Source organism: Triticum aestivum, chromosome 6B (genome assembly GCF_018294505.1).
Source record: "Triticum aestivum cultivar Chinese Spring chromosome 6B, IWGSC CS RefSeq v2.1, whole genome shotgun sequence".
In the NCBI taxonomy this organism is placed as follows: domain Eukaryota; kingdom Viridiplantae; phylum Streptophyta; class Magnoliopsida; order Poales; family Poaceae; genus Triticum; species Triticum aestivum.
The window spans coordinates 212,886,804-212,913,386 of NC_057810.1; the positions used below are offsets into that span (position 1 = coordinate 212,886,804).

Below are 26,583 nucleotides of genomic sequence, written 5' to 3' on the forward strand. Positions count from 1 at the left end.
AGTAACTCCAAAAATTCTGAAATAAATTGTTGGACCTGATAAATTTGTCTATTAATCTTATGCAAAAATAATCAACCTAAAATCACTCTCCAGTAAAAAATGGCAGCAAATCTCGTGAGCGCATAAGTTTCTGATTTTTACAGCAAGATCGCAAAGACTTCACCGAAGTCTTCCCAAAGGTTCTACTTGGCACAAACACTAATTAAAACATAAAACCACATATAACCAGAGGCTAGATGAATTGTTTATTACTAAACAGGAGCAAAAAGTGAAGAACAAAAATAAAATTGGTTTGCCTCCCAACAAGCGCTAACGTTTAACGCCCCTAGCTAGGCATGATGATTTCAATGATGCTCAGATAAAAGATAAGAATTGAAACATAAAGAGAGCATCATGAAGAATATGACTGGCGCATTTAAGTCTAACCCACTTCCTATGCATTGGGATTTTTTGAGCAAACAACTTATGGGAACAATAATCAACTAGCATAGGAAGGCAAAACAAGCATAGCTTCAAGATTTTCAACACATGGAGAGGAAACTTGATATTATTGCAATTCCTACAAGCATATGTTCCTCCCTCATAATAATTTTTAGTAGCATCATGAATTAATTCAACAATATAACCGTCACATAAAGCATTCTTTTCATGATCCCTAAGCATGTAAATTTTATTACGCTCCACATAAGCGAATTTCTTCTCATGAATAATAATGGGAGCAAACTCAACAAAATAATTATCATGTGAGGCATAATCCAATTGAAAATTAAAATCATGATGGCAAGTTTCATGGTTATCATTATTCTTAATAGCATGCAAGTCATCACAATAATCATCATAGATAGCAACCTTGTTCTCATAATCAATTGGAACCTCTTCTGAAATAGTGGATTCATCACTAAATAAAGTCATGACCTGTCCAAATCCACTTTCATAATTATCACAATAATATTCAACATCCTCCAAAATAGTGGGATCATTACTTCAAAGAGTGCCCCAATGTTTATACGAGAGAGTCAAGACGAAAACGTGTGCCAACTCCTATGCATAAGTTCAACTAAACCCGCAAGTTGATCAGCAAAACATACATCAAGTGAATCACGTGATATCCCATTGTCACCATAGATAAGCACATGCAAGACATACATCAAGTGTTCTCAAATCCTTAAAGACTCAATCCGATAAGATAACTTCAAAGGGAAAACTCAATCCATTACAAGAGAGTAGAGGGGGAGAAAGATCATAAGATCCAACTATAATAGAAAAGCTCGCGATAGATCAAGATCGTGCCGAATCAAGAACACGAGAGATAGATAGAGAGAGAGAGAGAGAGAGAGAGATCAAACACATAGCTACTGGTACATACCCTCAGCCCCGAGGGTGAACTACCCCCCCCCCCCCACCCCATCGTTATGGAAAGTGCCGGGATGATGAACATGGCCACCGGAGAGGGTTCCCCCCTCCGGCATGGTGCCGGTACGGGTCTAGATTGGTTTTCGATGGCTATAGAGGCTTGCGGCTGATGACCCACAAGTGTAGGGGATCTATCTAGTCCTTCCGATAACTAAGAGTGTCAAACCCAACGAGGCGCAGAAGGAAATGATAAGCGGTTTTCAGTAAGGTTTTCTCTGCAAGCACTGAAATTGTAGGTAATAGATAGTTTTGTGATAAGATAAATAGTAACGAGCAAAAAGTAAATAAAGTAAATAAAGTGCAGCAAGGTGGCCCAATACTTTATGTAGCAAAGGATAAGCCTGGACAAATTCTAATAATGAAGAAGGAGCTCCCGAGGACACATTGGGAATTATCGTCAAGCTAGTTTTCATTACGTTCATAAGATTCGTGTTCGGTACTTTGAGAATTTGATATGTGGGTGGACCGGTACTTGGGTACTTCCCTAACTTGGACAAGCATCCCACTTATGATTGACCCCTATTGCAAGCATCCGCAACTACAAAAAGGAGTATTAAGGTAAACCTAACCACAGCATTAAACATATGGGTCCATATCAACCCCTAACGAAGCAACGCATAAACTAGGGTTTAAGCTTCTGTCACTCTAGCAACCCATCATCTACTTATTACTTCCCCATGCCTTCCTCTAGGCCCAAATAATGGTGAAGTGTCATGTAGTCGACGTTCACATAACACCACTAGAGGAAAGACAACATACATCTCATCAAAATATCGAACGAATACCAAATTTACATGACTACTAATAGCGAGACTTCACCCATGTCCTCAGGAACAAACGTAACTACTCACAAAGCATATTCACGTTCATAATCAGAGGAGTAATAATATGCATAAAGGATCTGAACATATGATCTTCCACCAAGTAAACCAATTAGCATCAACTACAAGGAGTAATCGACACTACTAGCAACCCACAGGTACCATTTTGTGGTTTTGATACAATATTGGATACAAGAGATGAACTAGGGTTTTGAGAGGAGATGGTGCTAGTGAAGATGTTGATGGAGATTGACCCCCTCCCGATGAGAGGATCGTTGTTGATGATGTTGGTGATGATTTCCCCCTCCCGGAGGGTACTGTCCCCGGCAGAACAGCTTCGCCAGAACCCTAGATTGATTCCGCCAAGGTTCCGCCTCGTGGCGGCGGAGTTTTGTCCCGTGAGCTTGCCCCCGATTTTTTCCAGGGTAAAAGTGATGGTATAGCAGAAGATGGACGCCGGAGGCCCACCAAGGGGCCCAGGAGATAGGGGGTCGCGCCCTATAGGGCGGGGCGCGCCCCCTGTCTCCTGGACAGGGTGTGGGTCCCCTGGCCTATTTCTTTCGCTCATAAATTCTTATTAAATCCAAAAAGTTGTTTCGTGGAGTTTCAGGACTTTTTGAGTTGTGCAGAATAGGTTTCCAACGTTTGCTCCTTTGCTAGCCAGAATTCCAGCTGCCGGCATCCCCCCTCTTCATGGTAAACCTTGTAAAATAAGAGAGAATAACCATAAGTATTGAGATATAATGTGTAATAACAACCCATAATGCAATAAATATTGATATAAAAGCATGATGCAAAATGGACGTATCAACTCCCCCAAGCTTAGACCTCGCTTGTCCTCAAGCGGAAGCCGAAGTCGAAAAATATGTCCACATGTTTAGAGATAGAGGTGTCGATAAAAATAAAATACGGACATGAGGGCATCACGATCATTCTAATAACAGCGACATACATAGATTTTGTCATATGATTTCCTATGCTCAAGTAATAAGCAATTCACAATGTCAAGTATGGTTCAAAAACTTCATTGGGAACTAACAAACTATAATCTCGGTCATTGAAGCAATTGCAATTTATCGTAACATCAGAAAGAGTCAATAATAGAGCTTTTCAGCAAGCTCACATACTCAACTATCTCGTAGTCTCCTATAATTGCTAACACTCATGCAATACTTGTGGTTATAGAGTTTCAGCCGGACACTGAGAAAGATAGGGGCTTATTGTGTTGCCTCCCAACGTATTCACCTTTAGGTGATGTCAACAATAATAGCCCATGCTAACTTACATCCAATTGGATATATATATCATGATCTTTCAAACACGAAGAGCTTGCCAAAGGATAAAATGAAAAAGGGAAAGGTGAGGATCACCTTGAGTCAAGCATAAAGTAAAAACATAAAGTAGAAGATAGGCCCTTCGCAGAGGGAAGCAGAGGTTGTCATGCGCGTTTAGGGTTGATGCACGAAATCTTAATGCAAAAGAACGTCACTTTATATTGCCCCCTATATGTGGACCTTTATTATGCAGTCCGTCGCTTTTATTACTTCCACAACAAGTTCGTACAAAGCTTGTTTTCTCTGCACTAATAAGTCATACATATTTAGAGAGAAATTTTTATTGCTTGCACCGATGATAACTTACTTGAAGGATCTTATTCAATCCATAGGTAGGTATGGTGGACTCTCATGGCAAAACTGGGTTTAAGGATGTTTGGAAGCACAAGTAGTATCTCTACTTGGTGCAAGAATTTTGGCTAGCATGAGGGGGAAAGGCAAGCTCAACATGTTTTTAAGGTCAATGACAATATACTTTAACTAAGATGTCGGAAAACATAAACCATTACGTTGTCTTCCTTGTCCAACATCAACTCTTTTAGCATGTCATACTAAATGAGTGCTTCACAATCATAAAAGATGTCCAAGATGATATATTTATATGTGAACCCCTCTTTCCTTATCACTTCCTATTAATTGCAACGATGACCAAGACTACGTTCATCAACTCTCAACAATTTTTATGCCTCATACTTTCTATGTGTGAAGTTATCACTATCCATAAGATCAATATGAACTCTTTTATTCTTTCTACTTTCTCAAGATCATAGCAACAAAGCAAAGCCCTTGACTCAACACTAATCTTTATTATAGATAGCACACGGACTCGATTACATAAAGAGATCACAATGCAAAACTCAAAACTACTTGATATCAAAACTTCAGACTACTAGATCAAGATACTACTAAAAGGATCGAACTGAATAAAGCGGTAAAGATAGGAGTGTGATACGATACCGTGGCACCTCCCCCAGGCTTGGCAGTCGCCAAGGGGAGTGCCCATACCCATGTGATTATTTCCTCGGAGGTGATGGAGGTGGTAATGACGGTGGAGTTGTTGCATTTTTCTTCTCTAGCTTGTGTCTGAGGCTAAAATTTTCCTCCCTCGGATCCTCATTCTCGAGCTCAAGTTTCAATATCTTTTTGCATGTGCTGCCTTGCTGTCCTACAAAAAATGTGGTGGGATAGATTGGACCTTAGGGAGGCTTGACTTCTTGAACTCCACATGCATATCACCAGGTTGAGGTAGTGGATCGTCCTCTTCATCGGAGCTTGTCTCCTCCATCCCCTTTGGATCATAGTCTTCTTCTTCCTCTATGGTCCAGCCATAATGTTCCACATCCCCATATACTTTTGGGTTTGCGATGTAATCAGCCATGTAGCTCTCTCCCTCCGAATCTTGGGACGACATCTTGTTCCAAATCTGCAACAAGAACAGCTCGAAACGAAAACAGAGGATATTTGCGTGATACGGTGGTCAAAACCTTCGGGAGTATATATAATGAATTTTTATCGACCAAAATATGTAACATACAAGAAAACGGAGTCCGGGAGGCATACGAGGAGCCCACGAGACAGGGGGCGGGCCCTACAGGGGGGGCGCGCCCTCCACTCTCATGGGGGCCTCGTGTCCCTTTTGGACTACTTCTTTCTTCCTAAAATTCTTAAATAATCCAAAACTGATAAAAATTGCCATTAGAGTTGTTTTGAAGTCGGTTTACTTACCGTACCACGTACCTATGCCTTTTCGGAGTCTGGAACGTTCTGGAAAGTGTCCCTTATGTATTCCTCAGGGGTTACGGTTTCAATAATATTAGTTTCAATATTGATAGGATTACCTGAAATATAATGTTTAATTCTTTGACCGTTTACCACCCTCGGGTTTGTGCCTTCGAAGTTGTCGATTTTTATAGCACCAGAACGATAGACCTCCTCGATAACGTAGGGACCTTCCCATTTTGAGAGAAGTTTTCCTGCAAAAAAACTTAAACGAGAGTTGAACAATAACACATAATCTCCTACGTTAAACTCACGCTTTTGTATCCTCTTATCATGCCAGCTTTGACTTTTTCTTTGAAAAGCTTGGCATTCTCATAAGGTTGGGTTCTCCATTCATCAAGTGAGCTAATATCAAATAACCTTTTCTCACCAGCAAGTTTTAAGTCATAATTGAGCTCTTTGATAGCCCAATATGCCCTATGTTCGAGTTCAAGAGGTAAATGACAAGCTTTTCCATAAACCATCTTATATGGAGACATACCCATAGGATTTTTGTATGCAGTTTGATAGGCCCATAATGAATCATCAAGTTTTTTGGACCAATTCTTCCTAGATCTATTCACAGTCTTTTGCAAAATTAATTTGAGCTCTCTATTGCTCAACTCTACTTGACCACTGGACTGTGGATGATAAGGAGATGCTATTCTATGATTGACATCATACTTAGCGAGCATCTTACGGAAAGCACCATGAATAAAATGTGAACCACCATCAGTCATAAGATATCTAGGGACTCCAAACCTCGGAAAAATAACTTCTTTAAGAATTTTAATAGAAGTGTTATGATCAGCACTACTAGTTGGAATAGCTTCTACCCACTTAGTAACGTAATCAACAGCAACTAAAATATGTGTATAACCATTGGAGGCAGGAAAAGGTCCCATATAATCAAAGCCCCAAACATCAAACGGTTCAGTAACAAGAGAATAATTCATAGGCATTTCTTGACGTCTACTAATGTTACCTATTCTTTGAAATTCATCACAAGATAAGACAAACTTACGAGCATCTTTGAAGAGAGTAGGCCAATAAAAACCAGATTGTAGTACCTTGTGTGTAGTTCTATCTCCAGCGTGGTGTCCTCCATAGGATTTAGAGTGACACTTGTGTAGGATCTGTTCCTGTTCATGCTCATGCACACAACGTCTAATAACACCATCTACTCCTTTATAAAGATGCGGGTCATCCCAGAAATAGTGTCTTAAATCATAAAAGAACTTTTTCTTTTGCTGGTATGTGAAACTAGGTAGTATATATTTAGCAACAATGTAATTAGCATAGTCAGCATACCAAGGAGCAGTACGAGAAGCCTTGACGACCGCTAATTGTTCATCAGGAAAGCTATCATTAATAGGCAGTGGGTCATCAAGAATATTCTCTAACCTAGACAAGTTGTCTGCAACGGGGTTCTCAGCTCCCTTTCTATCAATAATATGCAAGTCAAATTCTTGGAGCAAGAGAACCCATCTAATGAGTCTAGGCTTAGCATCTTTCTTTTCCATAAGATATTTAATAGCAGCATGATCAGTGTGAATAGTGACTTTGGAATCAACAATATAAGGTCTAAACTTATCACATGCAAACACAACTGCTAAGAACTCTTTTTCAGTAGTAGCATAATTTCTCTAGGCAGTGTCAAGATTCTTACTAGCATACTGGATAACATTCAATTTCTTATCGACTCTTTGCCCTAAAATACCACCTACAGCATAATCACTAGCATGGCACATAATTTCAAAAGGTAAATTCCAATCAGGTGGCTGAACAATAGGTGCAGTGATCAAAGCTTTCTTAAGTGTTTCAAATGCTTCTGCACAATCATCATCAAAGACAAAAGGAATATCATTTTGCAATAAATTAGTCAAAGGCCTAGAGATTTTAGAAAAGTCCTTAATGAACCTCCTATAAAAACCAGCATGACCAAGGAAACTTCTTATACCTTTTATGTCCTTGGGACATGGCATCTTTTCAATAGCATCAACTTTGGCTTTATCAACTTCAATACATCTCTCGGAGATCTTGTGCCCCAAGACAATGCCTTCATTAACCATAAAGTGACACTTTTCCCAATTCAGGACGAGACTAGTGTCTTCGCATCTCTGCAAAACTTGATCAAGGTTGCTCAAACAATCATCAAAAGAGGATCCATAGATGGAGAAGTCATCCATGAATACCTCACAAATCTTTTCACAAAAATCAGAGAATATAGCCATCATGCATCTTTGAAAGGTAGCAGGTGCATTACATAAACCAAAAGGCATACGTCTATAAGCAAAAGTACCAAAAGGGCAAGTAAAAGTGGTTTTTAGATTGATCCTTCGCTGACACAGGTATTTGAGAGAAGCCAGAATAACCATCTAGAAAGCAAAAATGTGTGTGTTTGGATAGCCTTTCTAGCATTTGATCAATAAAAGGTAAAGGGTAATGATCTTTCTTAGTAGCTTTATTTAACTTACAAAAATCAATTACCATCCTATAACCTATAATAATTCTTTGCGGGATCAGTTCATCTTTATTGTTAGGAACAACGGTAATACCTCCCTTTTTAGGGACACAATGGACAGGGCTTACCCATTCACTATAAGCAACAGGATAAATAATACCTGCCTCAAGGAGCTTTAGAATCTCCTTTCTTACCACTTCCTTCATTTTGGGATTTAATCGTCTTTGAGGATCTCTAACTGGCTTGGCATCTTTCTCTACTGAAATTTTGTGTTGACATAATGTGGGACTAATGCCCTTAAGATCATCTAGAGTATATCCAATAGCAGCTCGGTGCTTCTTCAGAGTTTTCAATAATCTTTCTTCTTCTTTCTCTGAAAGGTTAGCACTAGTAATAATAGGATATATTTCTTTTTCATCAAGATAAGCATACTTAAGATTATCGGGTAATGGTTTGAGTTCAAACACGGGATCACCCTTGGGTGGAGGGGGATCCCCAAGAATTTCAACGGGAAGATTATGTTTCAGCATAGGTTCCTGTTTAAGGAACACTTCATCTATTTCTTCCCTTTCCTTCATAAACATATTGTTTTCATGGTCTAGCAAATATTGTTCTAACGGATCAGTTGGAGGAACGGCAATGGAAGCAAGACCAATAATTTCATCCTTACTAGATGGTTCCCTTTCACGAGGTTGTCTACTAAACTTGGCAAAATTAAACTCATGAGACATACCATCTATGCCAACAGTGACAATATTCCTTTCACAATTAATCTTGGCACTAGCTGTATTCAAGAAGGGTCTACCAAAAATAATGGGACAAAAATCATCTTGTGGGGAAGCAAGAACAAGAAAATCGGCAGGGTATTTAACCTTCCCACACAAAACTTGAATATCTCTAACAATCCCAATAGATTTGATGGTATCCCTAGTAGCAAGCTTAATAGTAACATCAATGTCTTCTAATTCAATAGGTGCAATATCGTGCATAATTTCTTTATAAATATCATAAGGTATCGCACTAGCACTAGCACCCATATCACATAAGCCATGATAACAATGATCTCCTATTTTAACAGAAATAACAGGCATGCCTACAACAGGTCTATGTGTCTTAGTATCGGGTCTAGCAATATTAGCAGTCTCACCCAAGAAAGAAATAACATGCCCATCTCAATCCTCATCCAAGAGATCTTTAACCATAGCAATACTAGGTTCAACATTAATTTGCTCAGGAGGTCTATAGGTCCTATTATTACTCTTACGAACAACAGTCGAAGCTTTAGCGTGATCTTTTATCCTAACAGGAAAAGGAGGTTTTTCAACATAAGCAGTAGGAACAATAGGATCACTATATGTAATAGTCTTTTCTTCGACTGTAATAGGTGCAACTACTTTCACTTCAACAGGAGGATTATATTTAAAGCACTTCTCTTTAGGGAGATCAACGTGAGTAGCAAAAGATTCACAAAAAGTAGCTACTATCTCAGAGTCAAGTCCATACTTAGAGCTAAATCCACGAAAAGCATCAGTATCCATAAAAGATTTAACACAATCGAACTTAGGTGTCATACCTGACTCCTTACCATCATCGGAACCCCAATCTTCAGAGTTGCATTTAATTCTTTCCAATAAGTCCCATTTGAAATCAATAGTCTTCAGCATATAAGAACCGGCACATGAAGTATCAAGCAGGTTGCGATTATCGAGAGAAAGCCGAGCATAAAAATTCTGAATAATCATTTCCCGAGAGAGCTCATGATTGGGGCATGAATACAACATTGATTTAAGCCTCCCCAAGCTTGAGTGATGCTTTCTCCTTCGCGAGGCCAGAAATTATATATGTAATTACGGTCACGATGAACAAGATGCATAGGATAAAACTTCTGGTGAAATTCCAACTTCAATCGCTTATAATTCCAAGATCTCGTATCATCACATAGCCTATACCATGTTATTGCATCTCCCTTCAAAGATAAAGGGAAGACCTTCCTTTTGACAACATCATCGGGAATACCTGCAAGCTTAAATAATCCACAAACTTCATCCACAAAGATAAGGTGTAAATCGGGATGCAATGTTCCGTCTCCTGCAAATGGATTAGCTAACAGTTTTTCTATCATACCCGAAGGAATCTCAAAGTGAATATTTTCATAAAGTTCAGTAGGTTGAGGAGCATCTCTTTGCTCTTCTGGTTGGGGTGAAGATACCCCAAACAAGCCCCTCAAAGGATTAGTTTCCATAGTGACAAGTAACAGAAAATTTCAGCACACTATATAAATGTTTCCTTACCAAGTTCCACTCACCAAAAGCACTACACTCCCCGGCAACGGCGCCAGAAAAGAGTCTTGATGACCCACAAGTGTAGGGATCTATCATAGTCCTTTCGATAAGTAAGATTGTCGAACCCAACGAGGAGCAGAAGGAAATGATAAGTGGTTTCCAGTAAGGTTTTCTCTCCAAGCACTGAAATTGTAGGTAATAGATAGTTTTGTGATAAGATAAATAGTAACAAGCAAAAAGTAAATAAAGCAAATAAAGTGCAGCAAGGTGGCCCAATCCTTTATGTAGCAAAGGATAAGCCTGGACAAATTCTAATAATGAAGAAGGAGCTCCCGTGGACACATTGGGAATTCTCGTCAAGCTAGTTTTCATCACGTTCATAAGATTCGCGTTCGGTACTTTGATAATTTGATATGTGGGTGGACCGGTACTTGGGTACTGCCCTAACTTGGACAAGCATCCCACTTATGATTAACCCCTATTGCAAGCATCCACAACTACAAAAAGGAGTATTAAGGTAAACCTAACCACAGCATTGAACATATGGGTCCATATCAACCCCTAACGAAGCAACGCATAAACTAGGGTTTAAGCTTCTGTCACTCTAGCAACCCATCATCAACTTATTACTTCCCCATGCCTTCCTCTAGGCTCAAATAATGGTGAAGTGTCATGTAGTCGACATTCACATAACACCACCAGAGGAAAGACAACATGCATCTCATCAAAATATCGAACGAATACCAAATTTACATGACTACTAATAGCGAGACTTCACCCATGTCCTCAGGAACAAATGTAACTACTCACAAAGCATATTCATGTTCATAATTAGAGGAGTAATAATATGCATAAAGGATCTGAACATATGATCTTCCACCAAGTAAACCAATTAGCATCAACTACAAGGAGTAATTAACACTACTAGCAACCCACGGGTACCAATTTGTGGTTTTGATACAAGATTGGATACAAGAGATGAACTAGAGTTTTCAGAGGAGATGGTGCTGGTGAAGATGTTGATGGAGATTGACCCCCTCCCGATGAGAGGATCGTTGGTGATGACGTTGGTGATGATTTCCCCCTCCCGGAGGGTAGTGTCCCCGGCAGAACAGCTCCGCCAGAGCCCTAGATTGATTTCGCCAAGGTTCCGCCTCGTGGCGGCGGAGTTTCGTCCCGTGAGCTTGCCACCAATTTTTTCCAGGGTAAAAGTGATGATATAGCAGAAGATGAACGCCAGAGGCCCACCGGGGGCCCAGGAGATAGGGGGCCGCGCCCTATAGGGAAGGACGCGCCCCCCTGTCTCCTGGACAGGGTGTGGGCCCCATGGCATATTTCTTTCGCTCATAAATTCTTATTAAATCCAAAAACTTGTTTCATGGAGTTTCAGGACTTTTTGAGTTGTGCAGAATAGGTTTCCGACGTTTGCTCCTTTTCCAACCAGAATTCCAGCTCCCGGCATCCCCCCACTTCATGGTAAACCTTGTAAAATAAGAGAGAATAACCATAAGTATTGAGATATAATGTGTAATAACAACCTGTAATGCAATAAATATTGATATAAAAGCATGATGCGAAATGGACGTATCAGCGGCGGCGGAACTCCCGATCTAGGTTATGTTCTGGAGGTTTCTGTATATATAGTTTTGGCATCGGGAACAAATCAGGGGGTCTCCGGGTTGTCCACGAGGTAGGGGGCGCGCCCAGGGGGTGGGCGCGCCTCCCACCCTCGTGGGCAGCCCGGGACTCTTCTGGCCCAACTATTTTACTGCATGCCCTTCTTATGGTCCAAAAATAAGCTCTGTCAAGTTTCAGGTCAATTGGACTTCGTTTGGTTTTCTTTTCTGCGATACTCAAAAACAAGGAAAAAACAGAAACTGGCACTGGGCTCTAGGTTAATAGGTTAGTCCCAAAAATCATATAAAATAGCATATAAATGCATATAAAACATCCTAGATGGATAATATAATAGCATGGAACAATAAAAAATTATAGATACATTGGAGACGTATTGCTACCTCTTGAGCACTGCGTTGGATTTCCCCGAAGAGGAGAGGATGATGCAGCAAAGTGGCGTAAGTATTTCCCTCAGTTTTTGAGAACCAAGGTATCAATCCAGTAGGAGACCACTCACAGGTCCCTTGTACCTACACAAAACGATAGCAACTCGCAACCAACGCTTAGGGGTTGTCAATCCCTTCACGGTCACCTACGAGAGTGAGATCTGATAGAGATAATATTTTTGGTATTTTTTGATAGATAGATGCAAAGTAAAAGTAAAAGGCAAAGTAAAAACAAAGCAAGTAAATAAAGTGATATAGATTGATATGATGAGAATAGACCCGGGGGCCATAGGTTTCACTAGTGGCTTCTCTCAAAAGCATAAGTATTCTACGGTGAGTGAACAAATTACTGTTGAGCAATTAACAGAATTGAGCATAGTTATGAGTATATCTAGGCAATGATCATGTATATAGGCATCACGTCCAAAACAAGTAGATCGAAACGATTCTGCATCTACTACTATTACTCCACTCATCGACCGCTATCTAGCATGCATCTAGAGTATTAAGTTAAAAACGGAGTAACGCCGTAAGCAAGATGACATGATGTAGAGGGATAAATTCATGCAATATGATAAAAAAACATCTTGTTATCCTCGATGGCAACAATACAATACATGCCTTGCAACTCTTTCTGTCACTGAGTAAGGACACCGCAAGATTAAACCCAAAGCTAAGCACTTCTCCCATTGCAAGAACTACCAATCTAGTTGGTCAAACCAAAAAGGATAATTCGAAGAGACTTGCAAAGATAACTCAATCATACATAAAAGAATTCAGAGAAGAATCAAATATTTTCCATAGATAATACTGGATCATAAACCCACAATTCATCGGTCTCAACAAACACACCGCAAAAACAAGATTACATCGAATAGATCTCCACGAGAGAGGGGGAGAACATTGTATTGAGATCCCAAAAGAGAGAAGAAGCCATCTAGCTACTAGCTATGGACCCAAAGGTCTGAAGTAAACTACTCACACTTCATCGGAGGGGCTATGATGATGATGTAGAAGCCCTCCATGGTGGATGCCCCCTCCGGCGGAGCTCCGGAACAGGCCCCAAGATGGGATCTCGTGGATACAGAAGGTTGCAGCGGTGGAATTAGGTTTTTTGGCTCATGTTCTGATTGTTCGGGGATACGTAGGTATATATAGGAGGAAGGAGTACGTCGGTGGAGCTCCGAGGGGCCCACGAGGTAGGGGGCGTGCCCAGGGGGGCGCCCTCCACCCTCGTGACCTCCTCGAAGACTTCTTGGAGTATGGTCCAAGTCTCCTGGATCACGTTCAGTTGGAAAATCACGAACCCAAAGGTTTCATTCCGTTTGGACTCTGTTTGATATTATGTTTCTTCGAAATACTGAAAAAGGCAAAAAACAGCAATTCTGGGCTGGGCCTCCAGTTAATAGGTTAGTCCCAAAAGTAATATAAAAGTGGAAAATAAAGCCCAATATAGTCCAAAACAGTAGATAAAGTAGCATGTAGCAATCAAAAATTATAGATACGTTGGAGACGTATCACGTATCAGAGACGTGTCGCGGCCAATCGGAGACGGCCGCCTGTCGCACGCCAGGTCGGGGGCAGTCGTGCGGCAGGCCAGCACACGTGTCGCACCTGGCACGTCTGCGGCCGCGGATCCCGGGGAGGATCTGATACGTTGCTGCTAGATGGAAACCGAGGAGGATCTGCCTCCCGACTCGGGACACATCAAATTTTGCTCTGTTGAAGGTTTTTTTCACCGTTTTCTTCATTTTCTGTGTTGTTTTCTCCTGTGTCATCACAAGACTCATATATGCCATTTGTAAGAGGATTATTCAATAGTTGGTCATCACAATTTGTCCCCCCTTGATCAATATCAGAGAGATAAGAGGGAAAAAGAAGGATTTCCTTGCGAAGAAGAGCACCAGCATTAGGATGTAGATCGACATAGGAAACTTGGTTTCATCCAATACAACATCGCGAGAGATGTAGACACGACCAGTGGAGACATCTAGGCATTTGACACCTTTATGTTGAGGGCTATACCCTAGAAACACACACTATTTTGAGAAAAACATGAGCTTGCGGTTGTTGTGTGGGCGAAGATTGGGCCACCAGGCACACCCGAAGACACGAAGTGATTTGTAGTCTGGTTTAGTGTGAAGAAGCCTTTCTACTAGAGTTTCATTATTAATGACACCACTAGGAAGCATGTTTATGATATGAACAATGGTGAGAAACGCCTCATCCAAAATTTGAGGGTCATGGAGGCTCCAGTTAGAAGATCTAGCCCAACTTCAACTATATGTCTGTGCTTGCGTTCAGCGGAGCCATTCTGTTGATGAGCATGGGGGCAGGACACATGATGTGAAATGCCAAGGGTTTGGAAGAAGGAGTTTAATTCCTCGTACTCCCTCCCCAATCAGATTGTACCGCAATAATCTTGCAATAAAATTTTCGTTCGACAGGAGCTTGAAAGTTTTGAAAAAATTGAAAGATATCGAATCTTTTCTTGAGAAGATAGATCCAAGAAAATTTGCTATAGTCATCAATGAAACTTACATAATAAGTGTGTCTACCAAGAGAACTAGGGGCAGGACCCCACACATCAGAAAAGATTAATTGCAATGGTTTGGTATAAACACTAGTAGATATTGGGTAAGGTAACTGATGAATTTTAGCTCGTTGACAAGAATCACAGATAGTTTCAATATTGCGCTCACCAACATAAGGGATCCTATTTTTCCTAAGAAAAATCAACTAAAGAGAAAGCAGCATGTCCTAAACGATCATGCCACCGTGTTGATGAAAGTTTGACAACACGATAGGCTTGTTTATTTGATATTCTTGCTCTGGAATCAACAGGTAGAGCCCTCGAACGCATCTACCTCGATAGAGGATTTTCTTCGTTGCCTGATCCTTGATCAAAAACAAATAAGGATGAAATTTGAGGAATACATGATTATCAATGGCAATTCTATGAACAGAAAGAAGATTCTTAGCGGCACTATGAACATGCAAGATTCTCTTAAGATGAATTTTACGACGAGGGGTACTAAAAATTGAGTGACCAATGTGACGGATCCTCATACCTTCACCGTTGCGAGTGTAGATTTTATCTTTGCGATGGTATTTCTCCTTCAAGGTCACCTTTTCGAGCTCATTGGTGATGTGGTTGGTGGCACCATTGTCGACATACCAATTTGTGTCAACACCATAGGAGCCATCCACGGCGGCATCAACTTTTTCTTCATCTTGGGAGGAGTCATCCTCTTCATCGTAGAGGTACCAACAGTCCTTTGCCGTGTGACGGGTTTGCTACAGATCTGACAGCATGGCGTGTCCGAACGAGACTTGTTGGAGCCGCCACCACGACGACCCTTGGAGTTGGTGGAGCGCCCATTGCGAGGATTGGAGGAGCCGCCGCTGTTTCCGTTTCCTCCTGACCGCCCCTTGTTGCGGGGAGCTTCACACGAGCGAAGGACACCACCACGGTCGCGAGACGTGGCATTGTCTCATGGTGTTGGCAAACGACTTGAAGCCACCGACCGAGCCATGGAATTGGGCCATGTGCTGATCAAAGTTACTCATCATGGCGTAGAGCTCATCGAGAGTAACAGGTGTGATGCGGGCGTCGAGGGCTGAGACAAGCGGCTGATAGTCGACGTCCAGCCCGTGCGGGATGTACGAGATCAACTTGTCATCCTGGATAGGCTTGCCTGCAGTGGCGAGTTCATCAGCGAGTCCACACAAGGAGGCGAAGTAGTAGGCAACCGATTGATTGCCCTTTTGTGTGTTGATGAGCATAGTTAGGATGTTGTTCACGCGGATGAGGGATTGCAACGACAACATGCCCGACAGTGCCACCCATAGCTCGCGCGCTATGGTGATCGTGGTCACCGTGATGAGCACCTCCTTGGAGAGGTTGTCGAGCAGATAGCCCAGCACCTGCTGGTCCTCCCTGACCCAAAGAGGGTGGAGAGGGTTGGCCTCAGAAGACCCCTTGCCATCCTTATCCTTGGTGGCTGAAAGTGCGTTATATCGACTAGAGGGGGGTGAATAGGTGATTTTTATGAATTCTTCACTGAGGAATTTCAGGTTGAGGAAATTCCTAAGAGAAGAACTACTTGCAGCGGAATAAGTACTCAAATGCAAACATAACAGAACATAAGCATGATCATCATGATGAAATGAAAACAAGCATAGAGTACAGAAAGCATAAACGCGGGATAAACAGGATGAAGACAAACAGACTGAAGAAACTGAACTAAGGAAATTTAGAAAGTCTTCAGTCAAAGTCTTCAAACAGATATGAACAAGCACATATTACAGTAATGAAGAAATGGAATAGTTGAGGAAATAGAACCAGTAGGCTTGGTGAAGACAATGATTTGGCAGACCAGTTCCAACTGCTGTGACAGTTGTACGTCTGGTTGGAGAAGCTAGGTATTTAAAACTGAGGACACACAGTCCCGGACACACAGTCCTCACTGTATTCTCCATGAGCTAAGATCACACAGACCTCGCCCAATCACTCATGGTAAGTCTTCAGGTGACTTCCGAACCTTCACAAACTCGGTCACTCGGTGATCCACAATTTCCTCTTGGATGCTCAGACCATGACGCCTAACCGTCTGGAAGATGCATAGTCTTCCAAGGTAACAAGCGTCGGATCCACACAGGATCAATCTCTTCAGTGATGCTCAATCACTTTGGGTTTGTAGGTGTTTGGGTTTGGGTTTTCCTCACTTGATGATTTTCGCTCTAAGTCCTCGGAGGATGGGATGCTCTCAAATGATAAGTGTCAGTTTCTCTCGGAGCAGCCAACTAGCTAGTGGTTGTAGGGGGGGCTATTTATAGCCTAGGGAGTAGCCCGGCATGATAAGACATAAATGCCCTTCAATGATATGACCGGTAGGTGGGTAGATATTTTGGGACAGCTGGCGTGTAGCACAGCAACGGTCGGAAATTTGAGGCTCAAATTCCTCAGGGCTATCATGTTCCTCACTTGTAGGCAATCCGCACTGGCGAATTCCTAACTCCTCAGTCAGAACAAATTCCTCAGAGACCAGAAGAACTTCGTCTCTGTCACTAAAGAAATTGATTGAACTTCCAATGGCTTCACTCAAAGGGATTGGTAGGTGTAGGATTTTGAGATGAGCATCACTTGGAAATTTTTCCTTTCCTCGACCCCCTTTAACAATACGGTGTTTCCTATGACTCAAGAAAGAGAAAATGAAACTACGAAAACAAAAGTCTTCATGCTTCATGTTCCTCGTATTAATACCAAGTCTTCATGGTCACACCAATTTCTTCACTTTTAAAGTCTTCAAAAAGTCTTCAGAAATCCAAAGGCTTCAGTCGAAGACATTCATTTTTAGGGGTCGACTTTCTCTGTAAATATCAAACTCCTCATAGACTTATAGACCTGTGTACACTCACAAACACATTAGTCCCTTAACCTATAAGTCTTCAATACACCAAAATCACTAAGGGGCACTAGATGCACTTACAATCTCCCCCTTTTTGGTGATTGATGACAATATAGCTTTAGTTTTCAATGGGGATAAAATATATGAAGTGTAAATACTAATATTGAGGAATTTGATTGCAAGATATAGAAGAACTCCCCCTGAAGTTTTGCATAGTGAGGAGTTTGCTTTTGAAGCAATGCACACTTCAAGAGCAAAGTCATGGAGATCTCCCCCTATATCTTGTAATTCATACACGTATTTAACATATAATATGAAGAATTTGAAATGCATGATGAAATATGGTTCCTGATGTAATTCAGCATGCATGCATTAACATATATGAGGAATAAGCATGCAGAAGTGTTGGGGAACGTAGTAATTTCAAAAAATTCCTACGCACACGCAAGATCATGGTGATGCATAGCAACGAGTGGGGAGAGTGTGTCCACGTACCCTCGTAGACCGAATGCGGAAGCGTAAGCACAACGCGGTTGATGTAGTCGTACATCTTCACGATCCGACCGATCAAGTACCGAACGCACGGCACCTCCGAGTTTAGCACACGTTCAACTCGAAGACGTCCCTTGAACTCCGATCCAGCCGATCTTTGAGGGAGAGTTCCGTCAGCATGACGGCATGGTGACGATGATGATGTTCTACCGACACAGGGCTTCGCCTAAGCACCGCCACAATATTATCGAGGTGGATTATGGTGGAGGGGGGCACCGCACATGGCTAAGAGATCCAAGGGATCAATTGTTGTGTCTCTAAGGGGTGCCTCCCTCCCCGTATATAAAGGAGTGGAGGAGGGGAGGGGGCCGGCCACCCTAGGCGCGCCCCATGAGGAGAGGAGAGGAGAGGAGAGGAGAGGAGAGGGAAGGAGAGAGAGGGGGAAAGGAAAGGGGGGCGCCCCCCCCCCCTCCTTGCCCAATTCGGACTGGGGGGAAGGGGGCACGCAGCTGCCGTTGGCCTCCCCTCCTCTTCTCCACTAGGGCCCAATAGGCCCATTAGTCTCCCCGGGGGTTCCGGTAACCCCCCGGTACTCCGGTATATGCCCAATACTCCCCGAAACCATTCCGGTGTCCGAACATAGTCGTCCAATATATCAATCTTTATGTCTAGATCGTTTCGAGACTCCTCGTCATGTCCGTGATCACATCCGGGACTCCGAACTGCCTTCGGTACATCAAAACACATAAACTCATAATATAACCGTCATCGAACTTTAAGCGTGCGGACCCTACGGGTTCGAGAACTATGTAGACATGACCGAGACATGTCTCTGGTCAATAACCAATAGCGGAACCTGGATGCTCATATTGGCTCCCACATATTCTACGAAGATCTTTATTGGTCAAATCGCATAACAACATACGTTGTTCCCTTTGTCATCGGTATGTTACTTGCCCGAGATTCGATCGTCGGTATCTCAATACCTAGTTCAATCTCGTTACCGGCAAGTCTCTTTACTCGTTCCGTAATACATCATCCCGCAACTAACTCATTAGTTACAATGCTTGTAAGGCTTATAGTGATGTGCATTACCGAGTGGGCCCAGAGATACCTCTCCGACAATCGGAGTGACAAATCCTAATCTCGAAATACGCCAACCCAACAAGTACCTTCAGAGACACCAGTAGATCACCTTTATAATCACCCAGTTACGTTGTGACGTTTGGTAGCACAAAAATTGTTCCTCCGATAAACGGGAGTTGCATAATCTCATAGTTATAGGAACATGTATAAGTCATGAAGAAAGCAATAGCAACATACTAAATGATCAAGTGCTAAGCTAACGAAATGGGTCAAGTCAATCACATCATTCTCCTAATGATGTGATCCCATTAATCAAATGACAACTCTTTGTCTATGGTTAGGAAACATAACCATCTTTGATCAACGAGCTAGTCAAGTAGAGGCATACTAGTGACATTCTGTTTGTCTATGTATTCACACATGTATCATGTTTCCGGTTAATACAATTCTAGCATGAATAATAAACATTTATCATGATATAAGGACATAAATAATAACTTTATTATTGCCTCTAGGGCATATTTCCTTCAGTCTCCCACTTGCACTAGAGTCAATAATCTAGATTACACAGTAATGATTCTAACACCCATGGAGCCTTGGTGTTGATCATGTTTTGCTCGTGGAAGAGGCATAGTCAATGGGTCTGCAACATTCAGATCCATATGTATTTTGCAAATCTCTATGTCTCCCACCTGGACTTGATCCCGGATGGAGCTGAAGCGTCTCTCGATGTGCTTGGTTCTCTTGTGAAATCTAGATTCCTTTGCCAAGGCAATTGCACCAGTATTGTCACAAAAGATTTTCATTGGACCCGATGCACTAGGTATGACACCTAGATCGGATATGAACTCCTTCATCCAGACTCCTTCATTTGTTGCTTCTGAAGTAGCTATGTACTCTGCTTCACATGTAGATCCCGACATGACGCTTTGTTTAGAACTGCACCAACTGACAGCTCCACCATTCAATATAAACACGTATCTGGTTTGCGATTTAGAATTGTCCGGATGAGTGTCAACGCTTGCATCGATGTAACCATTTACGACTAGCTCTTTGTCACCTCCATAAACGAGAAACATATCCTTAGTCCTTTTCAGGTACTTCAGGATGTTCTTGACCGCTGTCCAGTGATCCACTCCTGGATTACTTTGGTACCTCCCTGCTAAACTAATAGCAAGGCACACATCAGGTGTGGTACACAACATTGCATACATGATAGAGCCTATGGCTGAAGCATAGGGAACATCTTTCATCTTCTCTCTATCTTCTGCAGTGGTCGGGCATTGAGTCTGACTCAATTCACACCTTGTATTACAGGCAAGAACCCTTTCTTTGCTTGATCCATTTTGAACTTTTTCAAAACTTTATCAAGGTATGTACTTTGTGAGAGTCCAATTAAGTGTCCTGATCTATCTCTATAGATCTTGATGCCCAATATATAAGCAGCTTCACCGAGGTCCTTCATTGAAAAACTCTGATTCAAATATTCCTTTATGCTATCCAGAAAATCTATATCATTTCCAATCAACAATATGTCATCCACATATAATATCAGAAATGCTACAGAGCTCCCACTCACTTTCTTGTAAATACAGGCTTCTCCAAAAGTCTGTACAAAACCATATGCTTTAATCACACTATCAAAGTGTTTATTCCAACTCCGAGAGGCTTGCACCAGTCCATAAATGGATCGTTGGAGCTTGCATACTTTGTCAGCACCTTTTGGATCAACAAAACCTTCTTGTTGCATCATATACAACTCTTCTTCCAAAAATCCATTCAGGGATGTAGTTTTGACATCCATTTGCCAAATTTCATAATCATAAAATGCGGCAATTGCTAACATGATTCAGACAAACTTAAGCATCACTACGGGTGAGAAAGTCTCATCGTAGTCAACCCCTTGAACTTGTTGAAAACCTTTTGCAACAAGTTGAACTTTGTAGACAATAACATTACCATCAGCGTCAATCGTCTTCTTGAAGATCCATTTATTCTCGATGGCTTGCCGATCATCGGGCAAGTCAACCAAAGTCCACACTTTGTTCTCATACATGGATTCCATCTCAGATTTCATGGCCTCAAGCCATTTTGCGGAATCTGGGCTCATCATTGCTTCTTCATAGTTCGTAGGTTTGCCATGGTCAAGTAACATGACCTCTAGAATAGGATTACCGTACCACTCTAGTGCGGATCTTACTCTGGTTGACCTACGAGGTTTGGTAGTAACTTGATCTAAAGTTTCATGATCAATATCATTAGCTTCCTCACTAATTGGTGTAGGTGTCACAGGAACTGGTTTCTGTGATGAACTACTTTCCAATAAGGGAGCAGGTACAGTTACCTCATCAAGTTCTACTTTCATCCCACTCACTTCTTTCGAGAGAAACTCCTTCTCTAGAAAGGATCCATTCTTGGCAACCAATGTCTTGCCTTCGGATCTGTGATAGAAGGTGTACCCAACAGTTTCCTTTGGGTATCCTATGAAGACACATTTCTTCGATTTGGGTTCGAGCTTATCAGGTTGAAGCTTTTTCACATAAGCATCGTAGCTCCAAACTTTAATAAACGACAACTTTGGTTCTTGCCAAACCACAGTTCATAAGGCGTCGTCTCAATGGATTTCGATGGTGCCCTATTTAATGTGAATGCAGCTATCTCTAAAGCATAACCCCAAAATGATAGCGGTAAATCAGTAAGAGACATCATAGATCGCACCATATCTAGTAAAGTACAATTACGACGTTCGGACACACCATTACGCTGTCGTGTTCTGGGTGGCGTGAGTTGCGAAACTATTCTGCATTGTTTCAAATGTATACCAAACTCGTAACTCAAATATTCTCCTCCACGATCAGATCGTAGAAACTTTATTTTCTTGTTACGATGATTTTCAACTTCACTCTGAAATTCTTTGAACTTTTCAAATGTTTCAGACTTATGTTTCATTAAGTAGATATACCCATATCTGGTTAAATCATCTGTGAAGGTGAGAAAAGAACGATACCCACCGCGAGCCTCAACATTCATTGGACTACATACATTAGTATGTATGATCTCCAACAAATCAGTTGCTCGCTCCATAGTTCCGGAGAACGGCGGTTTAGTCATCTTGCCCATGAGGCATGGTTCCCAAGTACCAAGTGATTCATAATCAAGTGATTCCAAAAGTCCATCAGTATGGAGTTTCTTCATGCGCTTTACACCAATATGACCCAAACGGCAGTGCCACAAATAAGTTGCACTATCATTATCAACTATGCATCTTTTGGCTTCAACATTATGAATATGTGTATCACTACTATCAAGATTCATCAAAAATAGACCACTCTTCAAGGGTGCATGACCATAAAAGATATTACTCATATAAATAGAACAACCATTATTCTCATATTTAAATAAATAACCTTCTCACATCAAACAAGATCCAGATATAATGTTCATGCTCAACGTTGGCACCAAATAACAATTTGTAGCGACCCGACCCGAATGGGTCAAGTCTCTGTGCTTACGTGTCATCCCTGGATCGGTATGCTGACACACACAGTACTCGAGGATTTATAATAGAGGTAAATCACATGTATAAAGTAAAGTAAATACTATTACCTCAATCCAAAATAGCGGAAGCAACAAGGTTATGGATTCCCATCAACACCAATGGCAAAGTTGAGTATAGGAAATCGTAACCCTAATGTATCACTTACTCGTCGTAAGATCCTGCAACATGAGACGTTGCAGCCATAGAGGGTTAGTACATTGAATGTACTGGCAAATTCACACCATAGAGCAATGATGAAAAAGGCTATCACTACATGCATAGTTGGCTGGTGGAAAAGCTCTATGGTTACAGTTTTTGCGAAAAGCCAATTTTTCCCTACTGTAAAGGAATAAATGTATTTAACTATCATGGTGGTTGTTAAACATTGAGAATGGTTGACAGCATCCTCAATCCCAATTAAAAGTACTCATTAAAACCCAACAATATTAATTAGAAGTAACATGATGAGATTCACATGATATCCAGGTACTAGATACTCAAGATGTCCATAACCGGGGAAACGGCTAATCATGGTTAGTTTGTACACTCTGCAGAGGTTTGCGCACTTTTTCCCACATGACTCGATCGCCTCCGTTTGATTCCTCGCACTACATGGTGTTTGAGAAACGGATGACCGAGACATAGTCTTTCAGAAGCACTTGCACCTTACATAGGGGTTGACCGTACCAACCTACATCCCCTACATCTGCTTGTCCACCCCGTAAGAGTTCGCACAACTTAGTCAACTATGCTAGAGCCCATAATAGCATGTGGCTGCACACGGAAGTTTCTAGTTTGAATAATCTCATGATCCCTTTGAGCCTGGGTGGCGGTCCGAAGAAATACAGGCAAGTCCTGGAAACCCAGCTGCCTAGACAGGCAAGTCCTGGAGTAACCAGGTGCCTCAATCCACCCAGATGTGTATTAAAGTTGCCACCTTAAATAAACCATTAATTAACAAACTCACATCTGTCATGGAAAATTCACTCACCCAATCCCCGTCTACTTGCATAGCATGGCATAATAAGAAAATGTAGAAGTAACTCCCAAGGGTTTGATAATAAAACAGGTAATAGGTACTACCTCAACAAATTCCCATAACCCACAATTTAATTAGATCCTAATCATGCAATGTTTGAGGATAGATCTAATGCATAAAAACTGGGTTGTAGAAAGGTATGATCAAGTGTTACTTGCCTGCAATGTTGATGAAGATGATTCACACTCAAAACTCTTGATAGTTCTACTCGTCATACTACGGTCAATCTATCGTGAGCAAGCAATGGTAACCACACATAAGCAATCACTCAAAAGATCGGAAAGAACGAAGAAGACGATTCGGAAAACATCAAAACCAAGCAAATAACTCTCGCAACATAAAACAATTTCTAACAGTACCAAAATTATTTTAATTTGGCCTTATCATAATGTTTAGGTCAAGAGCTTCGAGATGCAAAAAGAATCAAATAAATCGGAGTTATAAAACTCAAGTTATGATCAAACGAAGTTCAAATACAAAACTGTTTGAATTCAAATTTTAAACTTTCAAAAACATGTTTGAGTTGGATTACCGGATAGAGGGGATCATAACGAAGAAGTGGGCGTTGGTTTCGTTGAATTTGGATAAAAATAAAAAGTTGTGAGCGTTTGAAGATTAGGGACTAATCTGTGAAGAAATTTATCACAAAAAGGTCCCTGGCCGAAAACTATAAATAAAGAAAAAGACTAAAAAGCGCACGTTCGTTTATAAGATTTAAACAGTGGACGTTCGCTATTTAAATAAACCTAAACAAAACCAGTTTTATTTTTTATTTTATTTTAAAAACGATCTAGGGTTTTACCGGTTGGGACGATTCTCCGTCGGAAAACCGGCGGCGGAACTCCGGCGAGTCGCGTCTCCGGCGGCGGCGGGGCGAAGTGGCCCCGGTGGCGGCGAGGCACGGCGGTGGCGGCGGAGTAGCTCGGGAGGGGCGGCGTGGGGCGGCGAGTGCGATGGTGGCGACGGCGGTGGTCATCGGCGGCGAGGGTGGCGGCTTCGGGTGGCAGGATTCGACGGATCTCGCCGGCGGCATCGAGATGCGGCGGCGGCAGGCGGCGAAGCGAAAGGAGAGGTGAGACGGGGCCGGGGCGGCCCCTTTTATGGGGGGGGCGAGGAGGTGGCGTGCGGGAGGGGGCAGGGGAGGCCGAGGTGGGCACGGCCATCGAGGTCGACGGCGGCGCGGTCGTGGTGGCGGCGGACTCCCGAGCGGAGTCCCGCTCGGGGACGAGGGCGACGGGCGACGTGGGCTGGGCCGCGGCCTGGCCTGGAGCTGGGCCGGCCCAGTTGGAGGAAGGAAGTTTTTTTTAAAACAAACAGAGGAAACAAATAATAAAACAAAATAAAATGAAAATATTATATAGGCATATAATATATCAAAATTTTCAGAAAAAGATTTTCTACAACGTGAACATTTCTATAGCATTAAATAATATACGCACAAATTCTAATAATTCAAACAGTGCTCCTGATCTAATAAAATCCAACGAAAATCATTTTAAAAAAATACCAAAATGAATTCAAATCTATTTCTCTCCAATTTTCTAGTGTAGGGAATCATGTTACCCTAATTTTGTATATTTTATTTTTGGAGAAAAATAATTTTAATAAAACTCAAATAACTCCAAATTGAAAATAAATTCAAACGAACTTTGAATTTAATTCTTTGAAACTCCCAACTCATATTTCATATGTTTTGAAGAAGTCATTTTATCTTCTCTCGTGAAAATCATTGAGTTGCATAAAGTTCCTGGGTTGGAAATATTTTCCAAATGAAATTCAAATATTTTCAACACCCCTTGTCATTTAAATAAATGGAAGAAGTCATGTCATCTTCTCTCCAGGGTTTTGTGTTTGAAAAGAATTTGAATTGATGAAGATCATAAAAGAAAATGAAAGTTTGGGAAAGTCCTTTTATTCCCTCTCATTTAACTTTCAAAAAGTTTCGAATTTCACTCAATCAATCAAATATATCTACTTAATATAACATTCCAAAATTTAGAATTTTGGGATGTTACAAACCTACCACCCTTAAAATGAATCTCGTCCTCGAGATTCGGAGAGGCTAGCAAGAAATAGGTTAGGGTAGGGGTCTTCTCAAAATCCATCGATCATCTCCGGGGTCTGGGGTGCTACCACCCTTAGAAACATAGTTACGGTTCCGTCAAAACTCTTATACTCCATCCTTATTGTTGGCAGTGTCGGTCTTCCCAGATTCTTCGGTATAATTCCTTCTCTGGCTCTTCCGGTAGCGGCATAACCTTTTCCTCAATTCTTTTGTATCCATTTCATCCTGGTAAGGTTATTTCGAGACTGGGTCTTCTTAGCTGACGGGTCTGGCGCCAATACTAATCAGCTATCGATATCTCATGGTGGTCAACAATTTATGGTTTCTCCTGCAGGAAACGGGTCTGGGTTGAACCTCACCGTATATCCTACGATTTGGCAACAACTGCCTTGTACAAGGGAAAAATACTTATACCATTCTAAGGTTTAAACAAGGTTTTGATCGTCGTCTCTCTACTATAGGTAAGTCACTCAGATTTACCATCCCACATAGCAAGGCAAATAATAAGAGTAAGTCGGTATGGTGATCAATCCATCCCGCACCCAAATCATTATCTTGTATATGGTTTAGCGAACCTCGCATTCTAACACTCGGTCATCCTCTCAAGCATTGCAGAATTTCTCTTGTCGACGAACCAAGTTCGGATAAATCCATTGATTCTGCAAGCCAAACAAACATCTATTGTTTTCTTCACAACTCTCAGGTTTTGTGTTGCTCGTATAAAATCGTCGGTTGATAAAGGCATATCCTCTTCCAAGGGTTTTCCTTCAGCAAGGGTGTGCTTGCTTCTTGGCAGGTCCTGGGGCTTGTGGGTTAT

At 41.6% G+C, this 26,583-nt stretch overlaps 1 pseudogene; it reads right to left on the reverse strand.

Annotated features, from left to right (window-relative positions):
* Nucleotides 1–15,689: 15,689 nt before the first annotated feature.
* On the reverse strand, nt 15,690–15,828 carry LOC123140401 (uncharacterized; annotated as a pseudogene).
* Nucleotides 15,829–26,583: the final 10,755 nt, after the last annotated feature.